We start from the raw sequence: 11,777 nt of genomic DNA, 5'->3' as shown, positions 1-11,777 counted from the left end.
CCCTGAGCCGAAGGCGGGTGCTTAACCGCTGTGCCACCCAGGCGCCCCACAGAGGAAATGCTTTTCATCTGGCTTCTAAAAGCTTGCATACTGCACCGGAGCCCCTCTGGGATCATTTAGCTGTAGAACTTACATTTGACCACATGGTTTTCTATAAGACATATTAGCATAAGCTATATGAGTTCAGAACTAGTCCAAGCCACAACTCTTTCAGGAAACTCACTTGGCCACTGCATTTCTCTGTTGGGTTATATGATCTGTCTCTCTGCTCACACTGCATAGTGTTTCTGCCTCTATTCTAGCACATATCACAGAATCTTGTTCATCATTTAACTTTTTTTCCTATGAAATGACTATCACTTTGAGTACAATATTTTATTTCATTGTCTTATTTATCATTAAATACTTAACATATATACAAGTACAAGATCTGTAGTAGTTAAATTGTTTTTCTTTTTTTTTCCCTAAGAATCAGTCTATAACATTAAAGAAAGTTCAAAAAACTTTTGTCTAGAAAGCAGAAATACCTTAAAAAGGCATAACAGATACGTGGGTAAATATTCAGCCAGGCTCTTAGATTTCTCTCTCTTTTTTTTTTTTCTTGTTTAAACTTATATTCTTAAAGTCTCAAAGGCTCTACTTCATATTTACTGGTTCTGACTAACAGATTGTCAATTATGGGATAGACTAATCAAAAGCGTCATACACAGAGGGAAGTCATACAGGGTATGCGGGCATACAGGGATTGGGAAAACCTGGTGATGAGAATGTTGTAAGATGGAAACATTAACAAATTAATATATAAATAGTAAATATTTGCTATATTAAGGGGGAATGTATGCTATAAAAATAAAGCAGAAAAAGAGGATAGCATTGTAAAAGGTGAAGGGTAGCTTGTTTATTTAGGGTTATTAGGTTTTTATTGGATTTATTATTATGATGTGTATCAGGGAAAGCCCTACTGATACACTGGCATTGAGCAGAGGACGGAAGGAGAGAAAGAATAGTCACAGAGGTATCACGTAGATGTTCCACGATGAGGGTCCTTGCACCTGATATAGTTGAAAAGTCTTTTGTCTATTTAAGAAAAGGGACATTTCAGTACTTCAAAAGGCCTTCTTAAAGTGAAAGGTTTTTTTGCTTATTTACCAAGGCCTCCACATACATCCCAGACAGGGTGCCAGTAATGAGCCTTCATCCCTCAGTGCATCTATGGTCTTAGTTACTTGTTTTGGTCTGAGCTACATGCACTATCTTTCTAATACATCAGTTTTAAACATCATCTCTGAGAAGCCTTGTGGGGCAAGGACCAGAGGACCATACTCTTAGGACCACCTGAGAGCCACCTGTGGAAAAGAGAACCTCAAATTCTTGTCTGTACTCCAACTCCTGGCCTGAACTTGGCCTGAACCAGATGGCCTGTTTCTAACTTTGCCTCTGGAGGCAGCTTGTCAGAGTGAAATAAATATGAATTGTGGAGTCAGGCAGACGTGACACAGGATCCCATTTTCATCACTGGTCACATGGGATTTCAGGCAGTGACTAAATCCTGATTTTCTTCAGCTGACAATAATGACTATGATATTTACTTTTAGAGCTTCAGAATCATCTGGACGACTGGTTAAAATGCAGATTGCTTGACCCATTCCCCAGACTTTCTGATTCAGAAGGTCTGAGTAGCCCAATAATCTACATTGTTAATCTACTACAGTAGGCTACTGCTGCTCAGGGCACCACACGGAAAATCGCTGATAAAAACATGTGATATTAAAATAGGAATTATATTTATTTTTACTATGTGCAATTCACAGTTCTACAGACCTTATATGCTAAGTGCCTGTTAAAGTGGCTTCCTCCTACGGTCAGTACCAGGCTGTGATGACTCAATATCCAAGCCTTTGACTTAACTTGGGCCCTTTATCCGGCTTCCTTACACTTTTGTTAATGCTCACCGTTCAAAGAGACAACCCAACACAAAATTGGAGGTGAACTGGTTGTGTGAGCCTCTGCACTATTAACACGCTGATTCCTAGGACTCTTGTTAATGCTTTCATACACTTTGGCCTTCAGTTGTCATCTGTTTTCCTTATAAGATAGATGTTTTTATAAATAGATTTGGCTCCTAATGAAATTACCTTTCCTAAAGGACAGCAAGCTACACACCTATGCACACTTATCTATTGTTTCCAAGCAGTTGGCATCGTTTTATATTAAATTGCTAATTGTTATTAATTGCCTTGGCATTTCTGGGAAGAGTATTAATCTTGGCAGAGTCATTTTGTATTTGATAGAGGCATCATTTGCCTCCCATCAGAAGGAATTTCTTTCTTGAGGGCTATTCATAAATGTGTCATTTATTGTAAATCACCACTTATGGGAACAAAATCCAACATCTGGAGGAACACTGGTAAGGTCAAAGGTGTCAGGGCTAATTTCATCCTCCTTATATTTAGATCAATCATTCTGTTCCCCTGCAGCACCACTAAAAAAAGAGTTGTTAGGAGGGAGTAAAGTATTCCAATGCTAGGGAGATAAATAAGCATCAATGCTATCAGTAATAATAGTAATAACAATTGCTAAAAGCATTTGCTCTTAACCTATGCCTGATAATATTAGTAGTGCTTCACATGCACAATCTCTTTTAACCTTGAAAATACGTTAGTGAACTGGGTATTACTATTAGTCCCATTTTACAGATGAGGAAATCGAGGTGTGGAGTAAATAACTGGCTCAGGATGGATCAAGTGCTAAATGAAATGGCTGAGACTTGAATCCAGATTAGCTTGATGACAAAATTTAAGGTGTTAACCACAAATAAGACACGGTCTCTGCCTTTGAAAAACAGGATTTCAATTAAGAAGGTGAGTGATAAATATGATAAAGCTCAAAGCTGGCTGTAAAATTGACATAGTATTAAAAAGTTACGAATAATTAAACCAGAAAAGAGAGAATAATTGATTACATAAGAGAAATCTGGGAAAACACTAGGATTTGAGCAGAGGCAGTTGAATGTAATTTTTACAGCACATTTTGTGATAATGTTATTTAGCCCTCACTTGTTAATTGCTATAGAAATGGTACTTAACTATGCCTTGATTTTTGTCTAAAAATGTGCATGGATGATATTTTATGCTGTGTGGTAAAATTTCAATTATATCAGAAAAATAGTGTTTTTAGAACAATGGCTAATCTATCATGAGAGTTGTGTAAATAATGGCTATTATTTGGACAGAATTACAGTTGATGGAATAAATTTGATAGCAGTGAGAAAATTCAGGAGGGTATAGCTTAAACAACATGATCAAGGAAAGACTACCATGCATGTTTGAGAAGGACTGCCCAGTGAGTTGAGTCTAAGGCACATTATGGTATGAGGGAAGAGGTATATGGAAAGAAAGACTGTGACCAGCTTGGAAAGAACCTGTATGCCAACTAAGAGAACTTGGAGTTTATTCTATACTTAAATGTAAACAAAGATTTCCTGGAATAATATGCCATGATTAGAGCTGAACCTTCAGAATGTGGGGCCAAATGTAATGCATAGACTGGTGAAGAGCAAACCCAGGGAGAGAAATTAGTTAGTCTACTGTACCAGTAATATGCAGTAACGAGGAAACAGAGTCATCAGTGAAATTGAAATGAAGACAGTGGTAGTAGCCACAGAAAGCCTAGAAGGGGCCCTGGAATATTTGGTGAACTGACTGGATGTGAAAGACTGGGGACAGGAAAGAGTCAAAGATGACTGAAGTATGGTATCTGATTACCTAACTTTGATTAGAGAAGGAAATATTCTTTTTGAATGGAACTGTGCCCACATAGTTTCTTTAATGGAATAGTGATAACATTTTAGAATAACTTCTCTTGAATGCTTATAATGTGCCAGTTCATCGCACATTTTATCATATTTTCTCCTTACAAAAACCTGACAAAAGTAATATTACTCTTCTCATCTTGGATATTAGAAAACTGAGTGGTACAATAATTGCCTCAAGAAGACACAATAGCAAAGTCTGAGTGTAGTCTAGAATTATTTTATTTTAGAGCTCAATACTCTTTCTATTACTCCATTGCACATCCCAAAGAATAAAATGTAGCATTTTACAGGTAAGTGATTCCCCAGAGGTCTGAGTGAATGTGTCGAGAAGATAATTCTGAGCACAAAAAAAAAGTGAACTGTAATTTTTTAGGCCTTTCAAGTTTAATTTTCTCAAAAGTATAACTGACATAATTATAACTCCTATATTGTTATAATATTTTATAATTAAAAAGATTGCTTACATTATATTATCGCTGTATTCTTGTACTATTCTGTAAGGTAAACAAGTAAGATGCTATTAACAACATTTGCAGGTGATAACAATGGGGCCTGTAAAGAGATGACAAATGACACCTAAGGTCACGCATTCAGAAAGTGGTAATGCTGGATCCAGACACCAGTTTCCACACCCAGTGCTGTTTCCTGTATTTTAAATGGTTGTAAGTAAAAGACAGTAACTTATCCTGCCATAAAAAAATGGCTGTAGAAGGTATAATTAATGTCAGAAAGCATTGATATTTTTGTAAATAACATTTTAACAGTAGATTGAAGGAGAGGGTATAGATTGAGACATTATCCCTTTCTATATTGTAGTAGTCAGTCCTATGATTGTCCCAGGGTAATGGCTTGAGATAATTTTTAGGCTGCAGAATAGGGAAAGGGAACTCAGGTACAGTCTAGAAGACTCCCTGAGTTGAGGAGATGGAAATGAGATTGTAACTTCAGAAGACAGAGAGTTAAAGAGGAAAAAACTGCACAAAGAGAGAAATCTACATATCTCAGAGAGTAACCCTTGAGAATTCAGTTGAGTACTGATTAGTGCATAAATTGAGAGAAAAATACATGAAGCTGGGGATCATCCAAAGGATTAAAAAGAACAGTACCTGGCACTAACAGAGGGCCAGAAATAATGCTAGTTCCCACCAGATTTACTGAGCATTGGGTAAAGTATGCGAAAAGGATTTGGCTCAGTTATAGGGAATAATTAACCATAGTGTTACCACTGTTCTAGTCCTACCTAAAAAACTGTAACAGCAAGATGTAAAAGGATAAAACTATTTACAAGTTAATCAACTGTATTCCAAAAGAAAGTTCAAGAATATTTATGTGAATATAAAAAATATCCAATGCCATAAAGATAAAAATGTTTGGCATCCAATTAAACATTACCAGTCATACAGAGACAGGTTGTCTTTTTCTTTATAAGTAATTGAATCAATCAGAACAGACACAGCTATTAGAATTAAGAACCAAGGGTATTCAAAGTGATTTATAATTATATTCCATATGTTCAGAAAGTGAGGAGACATGAAAGATTAAAATGACCAATATTGAATTTCTGGTGATGAAACTATTGTCTGAGGTATAAAATTCTATGTATAGGAGTAAGAGCAGATTAAATATGGCAGACAAAAGATTAGTGAACTTGAAGCAATAAAACTATCCAAAATAAAACACAGAGAAAAGGAAATAATGAAACTAAATAAGCAAAGTATTGCTTAGTTGTAGGACAACATCAAGTAGCCTAATGTATGTGTAAATATGTAATTACAGTCCCTGAAGGGAGTGTGAAGAGATTTTTGAAGATATTATGGATTTCTTTCTTATTTTAAGTTTTTAAATGACCAATATCTGTCTAAACAAAAATAATAACAAGACAGTGTGAGATTTATAAAATATGTAAAAGTAAAATGTATAACAATAATAAAACAAAGGCCAGGAGGTTAGAAGTCAAAGATTGCTATTGTAAGGCTCTTATACTGTATGTGAAGGGGTATAATTTCACTTGAAGGTAAACTGTGATAAGTTAAAGATGTATAATAAAAACCCTAAAGTAACCACTAGAACATTAAACAATTAAAGCTAATAAGCCAATATCCTGATATTAGTTCACTTAATAACAGCTTCAAAGTGCACAAATCAAGAACTAATAGAATTGCAAAGCAATATACAAAAATGCACAAGTTTAGTCAGAAATTTAAACAACTCTTCCTCAATAGAACAGATAGACAGAATATCAGTAAGGATATTAAAGATTGGAACACTATCAATCAACTTACCTAATTGATATTTATAGAATATAACATTCAACGAAAACAGAAAACACATTCTTTTAGGTAGATGGAAGAAATGGAGAACATTTACCAAAATAGATCATATTCCATGCCATAGAACAGTCTCAATAAATTTGAAATGATTAATCTCAGAAAAGATCGTGTTATTTGGCCATAATAGATTAAATTAATAATAGTAATATACAGATCTTTGGAAAATCTTTCAGTATTTGGATACTAAATGACACTTGTTTAGATAAATTATGGATCAAAGAAGAAACAAGAAGTAGGAGAAAGTATTTGAAACTAAATTGAAATTAAAACATCTATATCATAATTTGTGGGATGTGGTAAGGTGCTACTTAGAACAGTACACATAACAAAAAAGAAGGAAAGATCTCAAATAAATGACCTCAGCCTCAAGAAATAAGTAAAGACGACCAATTAAACCCAAAATGAGTAGTGGAGAACAAAAAAGAAAGATTATAGCAGAAATCGATGAAATAGAAAAGTGAAAACATTAAATTCAAAGCTGCTTCTTTCAGAAAATCTATAAAACTGCTTAAATTCTAGCCAGGCTAATAAAGAAAAGACAGATAAAACAAATTACTAAAATCAGGAAAGACCATATCTATGAATATATATATATATATATATCAATAGAAATCAAATATATATATATATAATAAGGGAAATTATAACTTTTTACCAATAATTGAAATAACTTTGGTGAAATGGACAGATTCCTTGAAATATACAAGCTCAAGAAGTATGCAACATAAAAATTCCAACATCCATTAAAGAAATGGAATTTATAGTTAAAATCCTTCATACAAAGAGAACTCCAGACCCAGATAGCATCACAGGTGAATTCTACTAAAGATTTAAGAAAGACATTACACCAAATCTACATAAATTTTACAGAAAATTGAAAAGAAGGAAAATCTTCTCAAAACATTCTGTGACACCTCTATTGTTCCATTATCAAAATCAAAGGCTTTATGATACAGGAAAACTATAGGTTCCAAACAAAATGTTAGCAAATTGATTCTAGCACTAGGTGACAAAGATGGTTACACCATGACAAAGCAGTTCTATATCTGGAATTCAGGGTTGGTTTAAAATCTGAAAATCAAATAATATAATTTATCACTTTAGTAATATAAAAAAGAATAATCATATATTCAACATAATAGACACAAAAATAATGCGACAGCCTCTAACATCCAATCCTGTTAAAACTCTCGCCTAACTAGGACTCACAGGGCAACAAAATTCACCTTCAAAAACCTATAACTGACAATACACTTAATGAAGAAAAACTGAATGCTTTTCCCCCAAGTTCAGCTACAAGACAGCCATTTCTATTTAACATTTTATTGGAAGTGCTAGCCATTATAATAAGAATATTTTTAAAAGGTACCACACTGAAGAGGAAGAAGTAAAAACTGTCTTTGATTACAGATAATATGATTGTCCACATAGAAAATCTGATATATTCTACAAAAATCTGCTGGATTTAAAAGTGAGTTTAGCAAAGTTTCAGGACACAAAAGCAGTATGAAAAACTTATGTATATATCTATATACAGTAGTAAAAAAAATCAGAAACTAAAAATTTTAGAAATACCATTTGCAATAACATTGAAAATATGAAATGATAAAGATAAATGTGACAAAATTTATGAAAGACCTGTGTGCTGAACTTTATAAAACTTTGCTTAGAGAAGTGAATAAGATATAAATTATTTTATATCTTATATTAGATATATAGAGGCCTCTATATAGAGAGGCCTATATTATTTTCATAGTTTAAAGAATCAATATTGTTAAGATGTCAATTTCTCCCAAACTGATGTAAATATTCTATGCAACCCCAATCAAAATTTTATTTTTTAGAAATTTATAAACTGATTCCAAAGTTCATGTGGAGATGGAGAAGTCTTATAATACTCAAACAATGTTTTAAAAGAACTAGTATTACCTTATTTCAGTATTTATTATTAAATTAGAAGTAGTCAAGACACTGTAGTACTTGTGTAAAGACGGACACATAAAACAAAAGAGAGTCCAGAAATGGACCCTCATCTATCTGGATAACTTAATATTTTTTAAAGACTTATTTATTTATTTTAGAGACAGAGAGAGAGGGAGCGAACAGAAGGAGTGGCAGAGGGAAAGGGAGAGAGAATCTCAAGCTGACTGCCCGCTGAGTGTGGAGGCTGACGTGGAGCTCCATCCCGCCACCCCAAGATCATGACCTGAACCAAACCCAAAAGTCCAACACTCAACCATCTAAGCCACCCAGGTGCCCCAGGATAACTTATTTTTGAGGAAGCTTTTGGTGGGGATGATATGTTCATCACACCAATCATGAGGAAAATATTTGGTTCTAATTGATCAAATTATACATGAATTATGCACAACTTACTTTATGTCAACTGCACCTAATAAAACTGTTAAAAGTACCTCTCCCTTAGAACATAAGGAGCTAACATATATGTTAGTTTCATTTCTGCACCTGTACTTTTTCCATTGCTTCTCCCTTCATGCCTCCTTCCTTAACTACTCTTTTTTTTTTAAAGATTTTATTTATTTATTTGACAGAGATAGAGACAGCCAGCGAGAGAGGGAACACAAGCAGGGGGAGTGGGAGAGGAAGAAGCAGGCTCATAGCGAAGGAGCCTGATGTGGGGCTCGATCCCATAACACCGGGATCACGCCCTGAGCCGAAGGCAGACGCTTAACGACTGCGCCACCCAGGCGCCCCCTTCCTTAACTACTCTTCAATCCTTCACCCTGCACATATTTCTTCCTTCCTCCCTCAAATTCATTTTCTTAATTCCATAATATAATGTGAAAAATTGAGGAAAAGACAAAATTTCATTTAATTCCTGCCTGTCATCACTGCAGGTAGTTGTGGCCAGAGCCAGCATGGACAAATGTGATGAGCACAGGCTTTGGGGTTAGACAGAAATAAGTTCAAGTCCCTGCTTTGTCTTTCAACCTGTGTGATCTGAAGTAAGTCACTATTTACCTCACTTTCCTCATCTGTAAAACAAGAATAATTATAACTATTCTGTAAGAATAATATGTGGATTAAATTTAGATAATGTCATTGGAAGCAAGACCTTTTATTTCCTTGAGTTTTAATTTCCTATTTTTTTCCTAATCTGAAAAAAAGATAGGGAAAATTGTAGCTATTCTCCTAAGAATAATATAGAGATTAAATTTGGATAATGCATGCTAACATTTCTGGTCCTTACTTCTAAACATAATTTCTCTTCCTTTTTTTAGGAAAGAGTCTCCTGTTGCCTGCCTCCAAGAAGATAATGCACTAACGTTCTCCTTTGTGCAAAAGGTAGAATTATACTGCTAATAATGTTAGAGTTGAAATACATCATAGAGATAATCTCATTTCGAAGCCTGTATTTCCATAATGGTAGAATGCTGAAGTCTAAGAACTCCAAAAGAAAACTGGATTATTTAAACCTGCCTAGAAATTGGCGAGTCTCTCAAATCATTGTTCTTTGTGCCACGAACTGTATAAGATTGAGTAGAAACCTCCCTAGGTTTCCAACAGTTCCACTGTTCTGATTCTTCAGGAAAGCTGGTGATCACTAATTGTAGGCTCACTTCATCATCGCTTGCCTTGAAAGCCAATTCTGTCTCCCCCGCTGCTCTTTTCCAGTCTGACTGCTCAGAGTAATGAGGTCTAACTGGAAGCCCCAAGTTTTTCCTCAGTCATTGTAACTTTTTATTTATGAGCTTGCCTGAGCTGCCTTCTGTCAATAGAAATCAAATTGAGAGCCATCATTTCCAAGCAGCCCAGCCAAGCTCTGCATTTTTAGCAATATCATTTCACCAGACATTGAACAGATCTCTGGTTGGGCTGATAAATTGTCAAAATAGAGCTGAAATATGTCACAAGCTGATAAAAACCAGCAGGGGCACTCACAAGGGGAGAACAGTGAGTCTGATTCCCAGTGGGTTGTAGAAGGGCAGGCTTTGGTCTCCCTTCTCCTTGAGGTAGGATATGTACAATCCACTGCGGCTCTCCCCAATTAGAGCTACCCAGACATCTTCAGCTCTGGACAGCCCAAAGGAAGCACATTATCTTCTCCATCAAACTTGTTTTCTCAGGACATCTCATCACCACTCTCTCAAGTCCTGGAACAGGGAAAGGAGAGGTATCAAAATCTGACTGGGCAAGCATGAGGGGGAGAAACAATGGGAGGGAAAGTTTAAAGTGTCTTCTCTGTATTAAGATTGGCCTGGGGGGAGTTAAGATGGCGGAGGAGTAGGGGACCCCTTTTTCAGCCAGTCCCCTGAGTCGAGTTGAAAGGTACCAGACCAGCCTGAACATCCACGGAATCAGCATGAGACGTAGGAAGATACATCTAGATCTCTACAAATGAACATCTCCAGCGCTGAGTATTGCGGTACGAAGCGGGGAGCCGTGAAACCACGCCCAGATATCGGAAGATAAACGGAAGGGGGAGGGAGCCGCCTCGTTCGGGCACCAGGAAGCGGTAGCCACCTGCACGGGGGAGCAGGCAGACTCGGGGACCATGGACCAGCACCCACGAGAGAGCAGACTGAGACCGTGAGCCCGGGAATGCGCACCACCAAACTGAAACGGAGCTCCGGTGTGCTCACTGGAACCAGACTGAGACCGAGAGCTCCAGAAGCGCACGGGGGTGGCTGGCGGCTGGCGGCCAGCGGTGTTAGAAACACAAAAGAAAGAGACGCACTAGCCCTGGAAGTGAGGGCTGGGACGCTGGGTGTAGGGCGCACATCCCGGGACGCTGCAGGGTTGAGCAGCACCAACAGTACAGAGTTAAAGTGGCCAGAACATCAGTGGAGAACGGTCCACGATCCCTGTTCTGAGACAGAGGCTGAGATTCGGCCACTGCTGCTCTGACTCTCAGAAGAGGCACAGCAAACTGCCAGGGAAAGCCGCCAAAGAACAAAAGCCTGGAAATACCGGCTCACAGTGTGCCCATCCCCATCCCCCCTCACAGGGGACACAGAGACTCTAGCCAAACAGGGTTGCCTGAGTATTGGTGGGGCAGGCCCCTCNGCCAAACAGGGTTGCCTGAGTATTGGTGGGGCAGGCCCCTCCCCCAGAAGGCAGGCTGAAAAATCAAGAAGCCCACATACCTAAGATCCCTATAAAACAAGGTGCACGGCCTGGGTCCCAGTCAATAATTTGGGCTCTGGACAACTCAACAGCCTCTCCTCATCAGAATGAGGAGAAGGAGAAATCCTCACCAGCAAAGAAAAGACAATGAGTCCGTGGCCTCTGCCACAGAACTAATGGGTATGGATATAACCAAATTATCAGAAATGGAATTCAGAGTAACAATTGGTCAAGATGATGTGTAGACTTGAAAAAAGTATTAACGAAAATGTTAATGAGAATATAGAATCTCTAAGGGCAGAAATGAGAGTGAATCTGGCAAAAATTAAAAATTCTATGAGCCAAANGAATCTGGCAAAAATTAAAAATTCTATGAGCCAAATGCAGTCAAAACTAGAGGCTCTGATGGCCAGGGTGAATGTGACAGAAGAACGTATCAGCGAATTGGAGAATGGGTTAGTAGAAGAAAAAGCGAAAATAGAATCTGGACTCAAAAAATCCACGCTCAGGAATGTAGGTTATGGGAGATTACTGACTCAATGAAA

Source organism: Ailuropoda melanoleuca, chromosome 8, assembly GCF_002007445.2.
Source record: "Ailuropoda melanoleuca isolate Jingjing chromosome 8, ASM200744v2, whole genome shotgun sequence".
Classification (NCBI taxonomy): domain Eukaryota; kingdom Metazoa; phylum Chordata; class Mammalia; order Carnivora; family Ursidae; genus Ailuropoda; species Ailuropoda melanoleuca.
This window is presented reverse-complemented; position numbering follows the sequence as displayed.